The sequence below is a fragment of the Lissotriton helveticus genome, chromosome 3_1, assembly GCF_964261635.1.
Source record: "Lissotriton helveticus chromosome 3_1, aLisHel1.1, whole genome shotgun sequence".
Taxonomy (NCBI): Eukaryota; Metazoa; Chordata; class Amphibia; order Caudata; family Salamandridae; genus Lissotriton; species Lissotriton helveticus.
This window is the reverse complement of record NC_136061.1, coordinates 1,945,182,256-1,945,200,844: the sequence shown is the minus strand read 5'-3', so window position 1 is coordinate 1,945,200,844 and position 18,589 is coordinate 1,945,182,256. Positions and strand designations below refer to the sequence as shown.

The 18,589-nt window shown below is 46.3% G+C and overlaps 1 protein-coding gene and 1 pseudogene across 2 annotated transcripts in view; one reads left to right on the top strand and one right to left on the bottom strand.

The window, feature by feature from the left end:
• The window catches only part of MEGF11 (multiple EGF like domains 11), a 1,491,879-nt gene that overhangs the window by 1,383,694 nt on the left and 89,596 nt on the right, over positions 1-18,589 (top strand). The gene's annotated exons all lie outside the window — the stretch shown is intronic.
• Positions 11,640-12,956, bottom strand: LOC144825354 (xaa-Pro dipeptidase pseudogene; annotated as a pseudogene).

The following is an 18,589-nucleotide window of genomic DNA, read 5'->3' as shown; positions in this document are numbered from 1 at the left end:
TGGTTTATTTTGGGCTGTATATTTGTTCTCCACTCCAGGTCACCGTACCCAGCCTCCTACCTGCTTTATCTGTGTGTATCTAAAATATTTTCCCCCTGGAAAATATTGCTTCACAGAATTGCAAACCCTGTAGTTTTCCTTGCCAAAAAATTGTCTTGGAAAGTACTTTGATTTCATCCTGTCCTGATCTTTTTTTTATAAAGGTGTGTTTCTTGTAGAAGGTAGTTGTCACACCGAGTCGATCACATAACCCGTAAAATCACCACCGGTTTCTGTGAAAAATTGTCCTTTAAGGGTTCAGTTCTCCAATTTAACCATAGTCTACTTCCTTAATGATGCTAGTGATGAATGTAGGTCCACTATGAATCCCAAAGTCCATACCCTCTCGGACTTCATGATCAACAACTACAAACCCCAGCGTAACTTACGCTCTGCCCATCTTCGCTTGGTAGCTATTCCATCGTTCAAACGAAAAAGGCAAGGAGGAAGCTGCTTCTCCTATCTAGCTGCTACTTTCTGGAACTCCCTCCCCTTGTCACTTAGGAACTGTGACAATCTCTTGGTCTTCAGGAAGTCCCTGAAGACGTGGTTGTTTGAGGAAGCATACGCTTAGGGATTGGTTTCGTCTCTCTACAACAGCGCCATGAAACCCACGGGTGTACGTGCGCTCTACAAATGGTTACTAACATAACATAACTTCTCCTGTGCCAACTAGCGCTCAGTCTTGGCCTATCACTTTGTAGGTTGTCTAACTCTCCCATCCTCTTAAAGCCCAGAAGAGGTCCCACCCACAAACAGTCCAAACATCATACACTAGAATATACAGCGTGAAGGCTTTGAAGGTCAAAGCGCCAATTAAAAATATTCCATCCAGTGGATCACAACAATATGGTGTACCCTCAGTACTAAACAAAACATTAACAATAACAAAGTTCTACTCACATTTGGTCAACTTCAATAGTCCAGAAGCAACAGCCCCTCTCCATTACCCCATTTCCTTTAAATCCCCCACGTCTCACCCAACTAGCATGAAGACAGATTTAGGTATTACGGTCCGTTCATTCCTCCAGAAGTTCTAAGTTTGTCAGTAGTTCAGGGCTGGACCTTGTATGGGCATCTCTGAGATTTCCCATTTCCCTAATGGCAGCTTCATTGGATTGGTCATCTCAGTTTTGGAGGGCAAGTAGCTTTGCTTGCGCCCCTCACCGTCGTCCAGATTTGTTTCTCTCCCACTTGCTTCAGTCTTCTTTCCACTGTTTCATGCGCCATTCCCTCATCAGGGATACTGAGAACTGAGCGGGCATCTTTGACTGTTCTGAGGACGTTTTTGGGAGCTCCACTGTAACCACCAATCTGAAAGGATGGGCCCAGTGATATAATGTGTCATGGTGCTATAAGAAATCGGTGATCACCACTGAAAAGTAGCAGTTTGTGGCCTTGAACGCTAAATGAGTCAGCATTACAGGCAAGCTCATTGACTTTCTCCTTCTCATCAAAGAAGTTAATTTGTGCAATTAAATCCGGAGTTTTGGAGTTGGACTGTCATCAGGTCCCAGTGGCCAGCACCCTCTGAGATTTGTCACTTTTAAAGGGAGTCATTTAGTCTGGTATGAATGTTGTGGAGGAGCTGTTGCACATAGGCTAAGGTGTCAGAGCTTTCTGCTCCCGATGGAAGTCCTCTGATTGTTTCATTCAGAGTGGTGTTCTAGGTCATCTTGCTTGAGTTCAATTTCCTTGTACTCATGCAGACTTATTAGTTTGTTAGTGATGAGATGGAACTCATCTGAGCTTTCATCCACGGTGCGTTCCAGTTTGTCCACGCTTATTCTTAATTCACTAACATCTCCCTGCACTTCTGAAAAATATTAAATCTCACCATATCATGTTCCCCTTATCTTTTATTTCTTTTAGGAAGTGCTGTAAGAAGTCTTGCAAGATGCTCGTCCTCTCGTTCTGGTGATTGTCTAGGTGGCACACTTTCCTGGCTTTTGTCCTTTCACTGTCAACAACTCCTTAATCAAAGTTTCTGGACTAGCTCTATTGACAGCCTTCCCGGGACTGTGAATTCAGTTTTGTATTTTATGTGCAATCTGTGGGGTGCAGAGCTGCCCAAAGTAAATCTAAATGGCACCTCGGCTGTACAGTGCAACCTTCACCAAGTGATGTAAAGCAAAAATGTCCTGCCATCTGTGTGGCGCTCCTTTCCGTGGTCGGCATTACACCCTGACCTATTCTGCTACATAGCTCTTTCCCCCTCCAAGATCACTAGCTGCCTTCTTCTCACGCAGTTGTTACATCTAACTGTCGCCCTAGCATTCCTCAGGGAGCGAAAGGGTAGTCCAATACCTCCCCTTCAAAAGACACGAGGCTTTCAAGTCAGGCAAACACTCCTAGCTTCCAAGACCATCATTAGATGCTATATTTAACTTTTAAATCTTTTGAAAACTTTTTCACAGCGCAGATCCTTCTGCAGGTCCTCCAATTGCAAGTAAGCCCCAGTGGGAGGTTCCCAGCTGTGCATCATAGATTCCTGCCTTGGTGGGCCTTACTCTAGGCCCAAGTATTCCAGACCTCAACACCCTTGGTACTCTCGCAGTCTCCCCTGGACCTCAGAGGCCAGCAAACTGGCACGTTTCCAATGGGAGCACCCAACTGCATTGGGTCCTCTTCAGCCAGCTCTCAGCTTCAACAGCGTCCCATTGGCCAATCAAGATGGTGGCTGCTGTGCCAGGCCTGATCTCATTCCACAGCCAGCACTGCTGTCTTGATTCCTGCCGTGATCACAACGCTCCTCTGCTGCCATCATATTTGCAAGGGATTTCGTAACTCATTTACTGTGTTTAGCGGTGGGCTAAGAATACTAACAGACTTGACTACTATGAGGATTTAAGATACCTCGTAGTTTTACAACTGCTACATTTCCGCACTGGCACCCCTAGAAATAGAAATCTTGCAATCTTCTCTCTCTGTAATCCCATTCCTCCCTGGAACCTAGGGGTGAGATTTTCATCTTACACACTAGCAATGACACCTATGTACATAAATGTGGTGCAACAAACAGCTGATTAGTGTAAAGAAATGTTTTAGTGCTGGTAAAACTGGTCAGTTGAAGACACACTTCTGATTCAGTATTACTGATCAATCAATCAAGAATTTGTAGAGCGCACTACTTACCCGTGAGGGTCTCAAGGCTCTGAAAAAAAGGGGGGGCGCTACTGGTCGAACAGCCAGGTTTTGAGTAGCCTCCTGAAGGTCAGCCGGTCTTGGGTCTGTCGTACGCTCAGTGGGAGGGTGTTCCAGGTCTTGGTACATGATGGGCTAGAGACTCAGACATTTGGTTGTTCTTTGACTCCATCTGAAGACAACACAGTCAATGATGCATGTATAATACACACCACCATAAAGCTGATAGGTATGGCAAGTGATAGGGACCAGTAGTATGTAAACAATCATCCCTCCCCAGACAGCACAATATAAGGCACACAAAGCATAGGAGGCTATTGAGGAACACCTGCTATGCCTTTATTGTGTTTGCATTGTTGGTGCTATCCTAGCTAGACCTTACTGGTGCTCACAACTGTAAGAGTTTTGAGGCACAAGGGCAAATGGTTTGCGAGCTATTGGGTCCATGAACAGAGTAAGGATCTTGTGGCACACAGAGACAGAGTGGAGAGCTAGGGGGGCATGAGCAGACAGTATGCAGAGAATGTGGCACATGCCCGCAAGGTGGACAGTGAGTATTATGAACTTTGGGCCCCTTAACAGCTTGTACATCTTGGGGCACATCTGATCTTGAGAGGTGGCCGTGGCACATAGATGGACAGTGTGAGGAGTATAAAGCATATGGACAAAGATAATAAGGCACTGGCAGCCAATGGGTGGATAGTGTGAGCTGTGTGAGGTACGTGGGCAAACTTTGTGAGGTGTATGGGCTAAATAAGTAGGCAGCCTGGGGTGTTTGACGTACATAGACTGTGTGAGGTATTTGTCACAAGCCTGGAACACTTCACTGCAAAAAGAACAATTGATGGACAGAATGTTGAACAATGTCAAACATTCACCCAGTTGCAAAGTTCTGAGCCTAAATCCATCATTTTTTCGCATCCCATGTCATTCCTGTTTAAACCCAGCCATATGTAAATCAGTCTTGACCCTGCTCCACATGGGAACAGTCCAGCTGGAACTGCCAGGCCAGGTCCTCCCCGGACCGGAAACAAGCATCCTGGGACCGGTTTCGGGGTTGCACCCCTCATCAGCCAAGCTAGCTTGGCTCCAGTGGCATGGAGAGCATGGGACCCACATCTGGGCATACCCGTCTCACTCGGGGTAACAAATACAAACAGAACAGTTGATGGACAGAATGTTGAACAATGTCAAGCATTCACCTCAGTACAGAGATCTGGGCTTAAATACATTGTTTTTTTGCTCCCCATGCCAATGGGACACTTCACTGGCGATGATGTGAGGAGTATCAAAATAGATTCCTAAATAAATGGGGACTTCATACCAAAGCTAAAATAAAACCTTGTTTAGTTATACCTAGATTTCCGGTGCTAGGGAGCAAAACAATCACATTAAAAGTTGACAATGCTCTTCATTTTCCAGACTTGCTCAGGGAGTTGTTTTTTTTAATTTCCCATTTGAAACCAAAACAATCCCCTCAAATGGCTTTTTAAACTGTTTCTTAGCACAAATAAGGGACATGGCTTAGTGCCGTAAGATAACAGACGCCTTCTTATGAAACTCCCACAGGGTCCCGGGGATCTGCTGTCATCCCTGCCATACGGCGGGGGCCTGGCATCTCCAGACCACATAGTGGAGCCATAGAGGGCGACTGCAAATGCAGTGATGTTTGGTCGCTGAGACGGAGGACCTAAGGCTAGCAGCACCCCATGTCGCGGTCTCTGAACCCTGCCTTCACAAGGCCACAGGTGCGACCCACTCTGGGATTTAAGACTGGAGTTCAGGCCTGACTGAGGGTGGGGCCGCGGTAGAGCCATGAGTGCCGTGCAACCTTGGTGGCCCCCAACTGTTTCAGCCAGCGGAGCACCCCAGCCTGGAGGTGTACTCGTTCCCTCCCGTCCAGAGAATGGAGACTTCCAATGGGGCAGAAGAGAAAGGCAGCACAAGCCACTCCGACCAGTCTCTCCCAACTCTTCACGGTGTGGAGGGCCCATTGCATGCCCAATAGGTGTCCACCGATGGCCCCCCTCCCCACATCCGGTGGTTGCCAAACTCCTAACTACAGGGACAAGGACACTATTCTCCAATGGGCAAGATGCCAGTGCTCCATTACTTATGAGAATGTACGGATCTATATCTTTCCAGATCACAACTTGGCAGTTGAACGTAAGCTGGCATTCTTTGCAGGGCTTAAAAGAAGCTACATGATGCTGGCCTGGTGTACTCCTGTTGTTTCTGGCAAAACTCATAATTATTGCCCACCAAAAGACTTACTTTTTCACAGATCCTGTCGATGCCTGGAACTGGGTTGAGCAACGCCGCTATGAGTCATTGGATTCCAAAATGCCGGGCCTGCAGCAGAGCCCACGGCATTCCAGGAGGGGCTGTGCTGGTAAAAGCACCCAGGGAGGAGCAAAGCCCTCTGCCAAGGTGCACATGCAGGCGAAGATAAGACGAGGCAGACTCATGGCCTTGGCAGCCCCTACCAGTATCCATGACCTGGGAGACATACAGCCCAATAGGACTTGAAGGGGGCTTCTTTCGGCCTTAGGCTCAGAGACCTCCCGAGTTAGTTGGGTGTCAAATCCGCTACTGATTTTCATGCCACAAACACCAGAAGACATCGTCTGAGGCCCCAAATGTCCTTGTGAAGCAAGCTGCACGGTAACCCAAGTGTGTACTTGCTGGAATTGCCCCCCTGGCACAGTGATTTAACTTGGGGGTCGCACCACAGATGCCTGCCACTTGCGAAAGGGCCTGAACCAATGCCATGCCAATGAGAACACTTAGGAACATGTTATCAAGGCCTAACTTGGTGCTTGACCCCTAGAGAGGGTTGACCCTGGCACAGGAGATTTGTACTCTTACTATTGTACCAGATAATCATATGGGGAGCCCCGGGTTGAGAATCTCATCAGTAATCACTCGTTATTCACCAATATATGCCCTCTGCTCTCACATGCTGGGGTACCAGAGGCCCACACTTGCCACAGCACAGCCCTGCAACTCTTACGATATGTGTTAACTGTTTGGATGGTCAGATGTTGCTCTACTGACCTGGGGATGGGAGTTGGGTTGTTTGTGTTGATTTCTTTATTAAGCCTGGAACCTTCTATATGGTATGACCTATCTAGAGACAGACTATTGATCTGGTGCCTCTCAGTGCTCTAGACCTTCCTCTGATATCAGTCCCCTTTCTCCGCATGATACCATGGATAAGTTGTCAGCCCTTACATGGAATGTCGATGGCATGAACACGCCATGAAACGTCACTCAATCCACCAAGATCTTAATCACAAGGGTGCCCACGTCACACTCCTACAAGAAACACACTTCGCCAAAGGAGAAAACCTCCATCTCAAGAAATGCTGGAGGGACCACCGCTACGGGACTACGGGGCATATTAGCAAGGGCCATATCACCGCTTCAGCAGCACTTTTTGCCACTAAATAGTAGCGACCGGTTTGGGGCACACTTTGCATGTCAGCGATATTTATCGCTAATGACATGCAAAGTGGGCGTACCCAAACTGTTGGCGACTGAAATCAGTCGCAAACACAGCTATCGCCTATTAGCAAGGAGGGCATAACGATAAAAAAATTGCGCTAAGCGCGATTATCCCTATAATCCAATGCCTGCTAAAAACATGACTTACCTGTTTTTCCAATGGGAGGTGGATTTTCAGGTTAAGTCCCTATTGGCGTTAATGCGTGAATATCGCTGGATTTCCAGCGATATTCATGCATTTCGCCACTATCGCTGGATATTTTAGCACAATGGAGCAAAACGTTGCTAATAGCAGGTTTTCTCCACTAACATATCCAGCGATAGGCGGCGATAAAACAAAATGCGCTAAGCACATTTAGCAATACATATCGCTATTTCTTGCTAATATGCCCCCATGTGCTCAGGGTTTGTGAGGGGGACACATATTTAGATTCAGCCAACTGTGCCCTTCCACTGTCTAGCTGTGGAAACTGATCCGTAAGGGTGTTATGTGCTCGTGGATGGTACATTAGATGGCAGGGCGCTGCTGTTGGGGAGGGTCTATTTGCTGAACACAGCCCAGATGCCCTTCTTACCGTATCTATCTACAATCTTATTGCTCTGGTCTTACGTACCTTGGGCTACAGGGGATGATTTCAGCTGTGTGCTAGACCCCACACTAGATAGATCGCACCCCTCCGCTAATTAAATCCCCCATAGTGTGTCTTGCAGCATACTTTTCACAGGCAGATAGCTGGTGCCTCATCCACCCAACAAGTCAAGAATACTCATTTTATTCTCTAATGCGTGATTTGCATGTAAGACTGGGCCACATCCTCTGCCACACTACCAACACCTCCTAATCATGGATGCGGAATACTTGGGTAGGATTTTGTTTGATTATAACCTCTTACTGATACAATTCGTGTGGGGTCAGCCTGTAACGGTAGTCCCTACTTGGTGCCTGCAGCTGACAGCCCTGGAATTTTCGTGCGTCGACCTGCAAAATCGTCGGTAGTTGCTTCTCTCAAAATAGCGACTCTGCTACATTCTGCTTAGTGGAAGGGGATGCATTGAAAGTAATACTATGAAACTATTGCATACATGCTGTCACTAGAGCATGTGGAAGGATTAGTAGCAAGCTGGACCAGGTTGAGAATTTCCTACACAGACTGGAGCAGACCACATTGGGTGGTGGGGCCACCCGCACAGTTTTGGCAGAGGCCAGGGACCCTCATTGCAGAGCGTCTTGACTCCTGGCGGTGCATGGATTACAAGGCATACCTGGACAAGACCCATGCAGAAGATGACATGGCGGGCCACTTATTAGCATGGCTAGTCCACCAAGACACTAACCCAGTTCCAATAACTTCCATCCGTATATCACCTGATTCCATCGTGTGTACTCAAGCGGAAATCCACAATGATTTTTGCGACCATTATCATATCTTGTACCGACCTGACCCTCCCTGGCAATGCTCAAAAGCAAGAGTTACACCTCACCATGACTTTGTGTCTAGTGCTTGCAGCTCGAATGGAAGCTCTGAATACCCACATCCTAGAGCAAGAGATCCGTAGGGCTGTCTGGGACTCACCTACCTATAAAAGCCCGGGCCTGGACAGACCAATAGAATTTTATAAGGCTCACGAATCATTGCTGACCTCTAAATTAGTTGAGTTTTACACTCTGTCCCCATTGTGACCGGTTGCCTGCCTCCTTTTGCGTGAAGCATTGCTGGTCTTGTTACAGATATCAAATAGATATGCCCTGGAGGTCACATCTTATAGGCCCCTTTATTTGATGGGCAGCACCTATAAAATCTTCTGAAAGATTTTGGCAGCTCGATTGTTGCCACTCCTACCTGAGTTTACTCACACCAGAATGGTTTTATACCTGCTGCTTGCATCGAATATTAGAGGAAGCTCCCAAGGTCTGGCCTTATTCTGCCTGCCGTGTTTTGATCTCAAAAAAGCATTCAACACATTATACTGGGAGTATATGTTTATGGTCCTGCAGGACGTGGGCATAGAGCGAAGGCTGTTGAAAATGATCCAGCTACTTTATACAGAACCTGTAGTGAGGGTAAAAACAGGTTGCTTGATCTCCGCTGCTTTGAGTGTGCAAGGGGTGCCATCTGTCCCTCTTCATCTTGGTGATGGAGCCCCTCACTAATTGCATGCAACAGTCTGGACGGCATTTGGCCATACAACTGAATGGCAGGACGCATGCCATCTCCCTTTACGCAGATGATGTCTTGAGCTACGTAAAGGATATACAGTAGTGAGTGAGGGGCATAGCCGACATTCTGGGTGCTTTTAGGTTCACCTCCGGGCTAAGAGTAAACTGAGGCAAAACATGCCGGTTACCCTTGCGCCCCGAATATACACCACAAGCCCTGGCGGTGGACACTGATGTCCTCAAGCGGGAACCCTGTACCTTCTGTTATCTAGGAATTAACATTTACTACTCCAGGAAAGAAATGATAGAGGGCAACCTTAGGAGGGCCATATCCTCACTCTGGCCTTAAATCACTTTCTGGTGTTCCCTTCCCCTCACAGTTCAGGGCCGAATAGCCCTTTGCAAGATGGTAATGTTAACCAGGCTATTCTATTATTTTGTTAATCTGATGGTATTACTTCCCCATAGAATATTATTCTAGCACTATTACTTAGCCGTGCAGCTTCAATGCCCAATGAGATTGCTGGCTGGGCGTAACTTGCAGCATGTGCGTGTACAATGAGGGGCAGGGGCGGTGGTGACATTTGAAAGTGGTGGGGCGCAAAGTGATTCGCAAACAGCACCGTAGCGAGAGAGCGCAGCGAGCGAGCCCGAACCCCAAAAGGGGGTTTTGGGGGTTTAACCCCCCCCAAGAAAATTTTGAAAAAAAACGACGAAAAATCATGCATTTTCAAGCAAATTTGAGAAAGCAGGAAGGTTAATAAAGCAATTGTGAAAGTGCAGTTATTACATTAATAGATGGCATAACATAGGTAGCTGCATATTCAGTATAACCACAGAGCTTCATACATTCACACTTGTAAAAGCCTCTAATGTGAGCCATGATGTCTTGCCTAAGGCGCAAACTGGACTGATTAAGGTAATGCATTTTAAATATAAAATGGAAATGTGAAAGGAGTGTGTAGGAAGACTTCATGGACATTGTTGGTAATTTAAACACCATTATTCAGCTCATGGATATCTTCTAATAGTTATGCGCGGCAGCTTGCCTCTCTAAGGGCATAAAAATCCTCTGAAACATCACACATGATGCATTCTAATATGTTACAAGTCATGCACTAGGCTGCCTTTTTAAGTACATTAAGCACGTACAGGGATATTATTACAGAGTAAAAATATTTGATGTAAACAAGGGAGTAGCCAGAAAAAGAAAATATGCCCCAGACAGGCTTAGAGGGAGAGCTCCCCCTGAGGGAGTTCTAAAACATATTTCCTGCCCCATCACCCTTTGCATAACTTCAACACTCTGAAACACGTCGCTTCATAAACATGGGCAAGAAACTTGATGGAGCTGTGAGGTCCTGCGACAAAGGCAGCGTTACTCTTCCTATAAGCCGGGAAGCTTAGTGTTCCTGAATGACATGCATACATGTGTACCTAAAGTTGTGATGTACCCGTAAATAAAACAAGGTATATAACGCATGCTTAGGTAAAACATACTTTCACCGATGGCTATCTTAACGCGGAAAAGCGGATGCTATTGTTATCCAACTCAACGGTATTTATTTTATCGACCTTAGAAAAATGAAAGGCTAAGTGGGCAAGCTAGGATTGGAACATGTGATCATGGAGTCCAACAGAGAGCTATGACATAAATGCTTTAGACCACAGACCATCGCTGTTTTGGAGATGTGTTGGTGGGAGGGGCAGAGAGGGCATGGCCACAGACTACTACTGGATAGTTTTACATGTCTTAAATCTAAGTAATACTGCAACACCTAGAGACAAGGCCACTGGAATTATGCGGCAGGGAAGGACCAAAGTATGTGGCAGGGTTGGCTAGATTATGCATCAAGAAAAGTCAAATTGTGCAGTGTAATGTGCCACACTCTGATAGTATTACTTCATAACTTTGACAGTTTTACACATGGTAACGGCGTTAAGGCAAATATTTAACCTTACTAATCCCCGATTAACGCAGAAAACGCTGCGGCAACAGAATCGCATAATTCTGGTGGTCTTGCCTATAGGTGTGAAACAAACTAGTGATGCAGAGACCTTGTCTGAATGTTGCAAGTGACCTCTAACCTTCAGAGCTCGCAGTGTCACTTGAACTTTGCCAGAGACGTCCAGCGCATTAAGCCTCTGACAGTGACGCATAGGCTTGGCAGTGGCAGAAATCAAGCAACGTTCTTTAAAACTGGAAGATCTGGCTACAGAGGTGGACTAGAAATAAGTTAGTTGAAAAGTTGCAGAACCGCCATGATCCTAATATTCAAGTGATCTACATTTTGAGAAACCTGTAAAAAATGCAAAATTGATCCTTCTGCTACCATCGGCGCAGCTATCAAACTCAGCTTTCATATGAACTACACTGGACGCCTTCTCTCAAAGTCAACACATACATGATAATAATAACAAATAACAATTCATGCCTTTTTGCAAACGCGTCACATAACCCACACAGCAATAACTCCTCCAACAACGTTATGAGTGCTATCAGCAGAAGCAGCCTATCCAGATGAACGTGATTATCGACAGTTAATCAAAGAAAGCAGTTACACAGAATGCATAGTTTATATCTGAATCACCTTAGAGGGATGATCATCTTATAAAAACAGATATTCAGTAATGTTCACATTGTAAAAATCAGCATTTGCATTTCACCAATTCATGCGCTCTTGCATTTCAGAGGTTGCTGAAAGGCTGTGCATAGGAGAAGTTTCATCACAACACTGTAGCTCTGCAAGAAACGCCAGACACAGACGGCTGCTCAGAGCCAATGTCTGAATCAATCTAGCAAGTTTAGAACTTTACACTGGCAATGGGATTGTGCGGGGTCTGCCAGTGCTTGGTCGAGCAAGTGATCAATAAAGTAAATTCCTGGTTCAATTGTTAGCACCATGCCTTCCTGAAGAATCCGTCCAGTACGCAAGCTTTTGAGACCAGGCTCCGTACTCCGTTCAACTCCCTCTGGGTAGCCTCCAACATCATGCATGTCAATGCCAAGAAAATGTCCCAGACCATGTGGCATAAATATTGCACCCAGATGAACTTTCACCAGTCATCCACGTTGCCTTTCAAAATGCCAATTTTGGTCAGTTCTTCCAGATGAACTATGTCTGCTAGACGATGCATATCTGGCCAGGCAACACCTGGTTTTACTGCCTTCATGACAGCACGTGATGAATGAAGCACAGCTTCATAGATGGCCTTCTGATCAGGAGTGAATTTTCCATTCGCAGGGAACGTGCAGGTGATGTCTGACCCATAGCAGTGATATTCTCCTCCCATATCAAACAAGCACAAATCGCCATCAACAACGGTCTTGTCATTTGGGGCTCCAGCATGCCCGTAATGCAAAATGGATGAGTTGTCTCCACTGCCACATATGCAAGTGTATGACGTGTGCCGCATGCCTCCACGTTTATAGCAATAATGCAGGAACAGGCTTTCCAATTCGTACTCTTTCATCCCCAGTTTAGCCGCTTTCATAACCTCTTTATGGGCCTCGCTGGAGATCCTGTTACTGTAGCGCAAGACTTCCAACTCCAAGTCGGTCTTAATTACACGGCACTCCACTATTTCTGGATGAAGAATTTTATTTTTCACTTGAAATTGGCTAATTCCTTCAAATGAAGCTTCTTTGCAGACATTTCCACTATCTGTATTAATGCCACGCAGAGTAAGAAGAACGGACGGGTTCCTTGATGCCAGGACACTGGAAATCTCAACTGTATAGTGCACTTCTTTTTGAAATAATCCCGTGGGTGAATCTTTCAATCTTTCCCATCCAGACTGCATAGCTCTCGGGGAGTTTGGGAACAAAAAGTAACGATTTTCCTGTTTCGACATCAATAGCACCGAAGCAGTCTGCTTCTGTTACTCCAAAGGTCCAATGAAAGAAAGACTCCTGGCGAAAAATAATCCCAGTATCTGTGCAGTATCTTTGGGTCTCTTCCCCTCCTTGCAGCATAACAATGGAATTCTTCTGTACATCTTTGTTCGCTCTCAGTCTTGCTAGAAGCCGGTTTCTGTTTCGTGCAAAGAGCGCAACTGGAACCTTATGGGTTTCATTCCCCAGCCAAAAGTATGGTCCTCTACACATGGTTGCATCTCATGCCAAACTCGGAGCCCCTATCTTCGTATCCACAGCGGTGCTTAACGAGACTCAACAGTTAATCACAGCCAGCAACATGAATGCTGTAATCACACAATTACTGCCTGGAAGTTTCATTTGGCAGGCAAAGGAAACTTATTTGTTGCATTTTTTTTACACTGCTCTGAAAACTTTCAGGGAAATGGAGTTTCTCGCACTGCAATGGCTGGGTACTGATACCCGAATGGAGAACTTATTTGTTACACAGTTGGCGTCATATACCACTATGAAAAGCAAATTTCAGAATATATCCTGCTTAGCCCTGATTACAACCTTCTTGGAGCATCTAACTTGTTGTGGAGGGTAAAGCGCTGTGTATTCTGCGACCCTCACAGTAGTCCATGATTCAATACATTGATTACAGGAGACATTTGACATCAGCAGGCTGAATTTACTACCTAGTAGAATCTGCAATGTTCCCGAGTGGAAAAGATGAGAGGGTTAAGGCATCTGGAGCTCTTGGAAAGGATAGGGTAGAGTGTGGGTTCAATGAGGAACCCCTTTCGCAAAATGTTTACTTTGTCTGTTTTCAGAAATCATATCCGTGATTTTGACATCAAATTTTAGGCACCTTTATGCCAACCAGAATAGTTAGTCACACAGCGCACATAATACATAAACACAAAGGAATTTAAGGAGCACTGACAAGACCCAATAAGGCTCTCTGACAGAAAAGTCTGCAGCTAGCACTGTGTTTTTTGGCTGGGCTGCAAAAGAGGTCACAAGTGGTTCTCCTGCATTCTTTTGCCTAAATCCATTTCAGTCGCTGAGGATTCCCTAAGTGGAACAAGCATTGGCATAGCCAATAGGTCTCGCCTTCGGGATCTTTTAAGTTTTTAGTTATGTTTTATATTATTGCATGTGAAAGTTCTAATAAATGTGTTAAAACTTTCACATACAATAATATAAAACATAACTAAAAAGTGAGAGCAGGGGTGCAGAGAGTAGAGGCAGGGTGCTGTGGCATAGAGAGCTAAGCAGGCAGAAGGTACTGGAAACACGGGGTGAGAGCGAGGGGAAGGAGGGCAGAGAGTAGAGACAGGGAGCAGGTTGCTGTGGCATAGAGTCGGACAGGCAGAGGGCACCAGAAGCACAGGGTGATACGTCCCTACGCCCCAATGGACGCACCGCTGCTGTCCTATCCCTCAGTAGATAATCCTCTACATTTATTCCTTGCATCCCTTACCTGGGTACTGCAGGAGGGCAACAGGCACGGGCAATCTCCTGCTTCAAGATGTCCCTCCAGTTGGACATCCTGGACCACTAAATCATCAAGGTCGAGAAATGGGGCAAGTCTGCACTCTTTAGCCACCATTGCCTAGGCTTAATTTAATTTAAGACACATCATGGTTGCAGTGCAACTGAACTTCTTATCAGATTTTGTATGCCGGAAATTAAAATATCCTAAAATAAGCTAGCTTCAGGTATCTGAATGTTGCCATCATATGCTATGATACTGCTGCTTCTTACCTTGAAGTAACTTAAAAATATTCCAGGGCACTACTAATAACACCAGAGCGCTAAACAGAATTCACTTGTATAGCCACAACCACCCGGGCTCTTTTCAAATATTGGAAGTTGCTGTCAAAAATTATCTTGTGGATATCAGAGAACTTATATTAGTTTAACAGCACTGCTTAAAAATACCATGGTGATGTCAATAATATTAAAATGCTCTTCAGTGTGCTGTGGTGATGCTCTGTATCTGAGGGTGCTACCCAATGTACGCGGGGCACCGGTTAGTAGGCTAGGATGCTCATTCTACAAGGGTGGTGGTCCTAGTGGTTACGAACGCGTGACACGGGTTGCCATGAAGTGGAATGCCCTTTGCAAAGGTTGAGGTCACCATTCAGTTGCTTACTGCTATATTTCGGAGTTCATTTGGTACTAATGAGGTGAAATATTTGCCCATAATAATGATAATTGTGTGAACCCTGCCGCATAATTCCAGTGGCTCTGATTATGAGATCAGGTTTCTTAGGGGTAGCCCAGGTGAAATGCAGAGTTTCTTTTTCACAAAAAGTGTAGACAGTGCATTGGATCAGTTCCCAGGAAGAGGCGTGTGGACACTGTGACAGTAGTGTTCGTGGATACAGGTCCCAGGGAGTCTGAGCTGTCACATCAGCCAGGCACGGGAAGGAGTTACCCAGAGGTTGAGCTATTACATTCAGGGTCCCTTCTTAGACCCAGCTAGGATTTGGCCAGAGTCATTCCCTCCAGATTGCTTTGCTGCAGCCCAATGTGGAATCTTCGCTATTGCAATCATGGCTTCTAGTCTGGTGGTACCCAAGCAGCTCAGCGTGGGGGGTCCCACTCCCAGCCCCTCAGCCTACAGCGCTGTGTGTGGCATGTTTATTAGGCGCCTTTTGGCCCCTAGAAGGCTTTGAGAATCAGGGGCTTTATAAATAAAATATAATTAAATAAACGATGAGCGCGACATTGCAAAGCCATCACCCGCCTCTATCTACTTTTACTGTGGGATTTCGAGTCCTTGCACAGACGTCAACACGCTACTCACACGAGCCCTCCTCGAGTGGCGTCACATCACACACACTATAAACAGAACTCAATCACACATGATTTACAAATTACAGCAACAGTACTTATAAACGCACGTTCACGCATTTACTACTACGGCAACAATGGGACACTTCCAAATAATTCCCATAGTATAGCAAGATATTCTCCGTTTACTGGCTCACAGTTTGCACGCTACAATGATTTTACATAGAAAACAAACAGCATCTATTATAAGAGGCGTGGGCTCTATTCAATGAACTTTTACTGTGCTGCACAAAACGAACCATTTCCTTCCTGGTACCTGGCTGCCGGTGTCTGCGCTGTCTGAGGACTGCCTTCCTTTCTCGACCCCGTCCCGAACACCTCTGGCTTCCCCCTTCCTTGGACTTCCCGCCTCTATGACTCAGCAGCAACGAATCACGAATGCCAGGCCACCCCCACGCGCGGCATCCAATGGGATGCTGCGCCGGTGGACCAGCCAATCCTGGCTAGGGGGGCACATTTTGCCCTCGCCCTGTCGCCCTTTGGAGACCCGGGCTGTGGCACTGTGGCAGGCGAAGAACAAGCACCCCTGGGTCCCGCTGGGGAACTTACAGTGCGCATGCTTGAGAAAGTTGCCAACTTTCCCAAGCATTATTATTATTATTATTTTTTACCCTTGTAATGCGCACAGATACCCACAAAGGGTTTCCCGGCGCCATGGCTAAGAGAACGAAATACAGAAAAAGCAAATGCCGTCAAAAAATCAACAGCCATTAATGTAACCAGTTATTTATTAAACAGCCAAGTTTTAACTTTTTTCTTGAAACTGGCGAAATTTTCCTCTTTGCGCAAGGCTAAAGGGAGGGAGTTCCAAAGAACTGGTCCCAAGTGGGAGAAAGATTTACCTCCCATTCGGGCCAGTTTGAATCTGGGAACCACAAAAGTTGCTCCATTTGAGGAACGGAGGTTCCGTACAGGAACATGGGGCCTAACCAAGTTCTGCAGGTACCGTGGTGCGGTTCCTGCCCTGATCTTGAACATATAGGTCAAGGCCTTAAACCGGACCCGGTTTTCAACTTTCAACCAGTGTAGGTCTTTAAGGTGCTTCGAGATCCTTGCTGTCCTAGGGATCTTACACAACAGCCTGGCTGCGGAGTTCTGGACCAATTGTAGTCGTCTGACTACGGCTAAATTGGAGCCCAGATAGAGAATGTTACCGTAGTCAAGCCTAGATGTTATTAGCGCATTGACTACGGTCTTCTGGGTATCCAAAGGTAGCATCCAGATAATCTTCCGCAGCCATTTAATGATGGTAAAACAAATACCAGCCACTTTATTGGCCTGTTGCTTCATTGACAAAGAATCATCGATACACACCCCAAGGTTTCTAACCTGGGTAGCCGGACTGGGGAAAACGCCCATAGATGGCGGCCAATGCCTATCCTGCCACAGATCACGATTTTTTCCCAAGAGAAGAATCTCTGTCTTCTCCCCATTAAGCTTCAGCTGGTTAGTTGACATCCAGCTGAAGACCTCTTGGAGACCAAGTTTCAAGACTGAAGGGGATGAAGACTCTGAGTTGGTAAGGGAAAAAATTATCTGTGAGTCATCCGCGTAGGTCATGAGTTCAAGACCTACCCGCTCTGCTAGATCAGCGAGGGGGCGGAGATAAAGGTTGAAAAATAGCGGACTTAAAATTGAGCCCTGGGGCACGCCATGAGGTGACAGAAAAATGTCCGACTGTGCGTGTGAGGACGAGATCTGGAACGTCCGGTTGCTCAGATAGGATCTGATCCAGCCCAATGCGGTCCCTCCGACACCATCCACACTCAACCTGGCAAGCAGTCTGTTGTGCGAGATGGTGTCGAAGGCCGCGCTCAAATCAAGCAGGACAAGAGCCACCGTTTGCCCGTCGTCCAAAAGTGCCCTGATTTTCTCCGTAACTCCCAGGAGGGCAGATTCAGTTGAATGGCCTGCCCTGAAACCCGATTGGGAGAAATGGAGCAAGTTGTTATTCTCCGCGTGCGATGAGAGTGCACCATGGATATGCTTCTCCAAAATTTTCGAGAAGGCAGGCAGCAGAGAGATCGGACGATAATTCGCAAGGACCTCTGGATCAGCAGATGGCTTTTTCAGCAGGGGGCTGACCATAGCATGCTTCCAGGACGCCGGGACAGTTGCCAAACGAATGGAGGCATTAAGTGTCTCGGCAATAGTTCCTAGAGCACTTTCATCCAATTGGCACATAATGTTGATAGGGAGGGGATCACACGGAGAGCCTGATTTAATAGAGGTAGCCAGAGATTTTAAAGTGCCCCCAGAAATGTATGGCCAGTAAGCATGGGCGGATCTAGCGGATCTCGCGTACGCGAACTTGCGGATTTACGGATTCGCAATCCGCGAAGATCCGCGAACTCTAGCGGATTTGCGGATTTTTCCGTTTTTTGTGTTGGCGCGTGTTCGCGCTGATTTTGGGACAAGTTCGCAATTGCGAACTTACTTTTCGGCTCGCAACGGCCGCGACTATGTTGTTTCTACGTCTGGTTTATCATCACAGGTTCACAGCACCCTCTGTTTCACCACTGCCACCCTCTGGGACACCCATGCCACCCTCTGGTACATCCTCACTGGCACCTATTAGGTTTATTTATCACTGTAGATTATGGTGGTTGAAAAAAGCAAGCACACCTGCCCTTCTTCAACTGCCATCAATTAATTTGTGTTTCATTAATGTGTCAGTAATTTTGAAAGTTCCAGTCTGGCTGGCACCTGCTTCCTTCCTTATCTGTAATTTGCTTTTTGTTGCAGTGAAATTTTTTTTTCACAGGACCTTTATGGTGCTATTCTATGAGCCTGCTGTTTGGGTCATAGCAGGGTCATAGAATAGTTGCAAACTCTGGAGGGGCCCATCAGGAAGCACTACCTTGAATGTTACTAATGTTAAGTTTGAACTTTTGCACCTGCTCATTGCTTTCAGTTTAGCTAAAATCGTTTTTTCTGCAATTTCGCGCGTTTTTTGGGGCGCGAATCCGTGCGAGATCGATTTCGGAAGCCGCGAATACGTGCGAATACAAAATTGT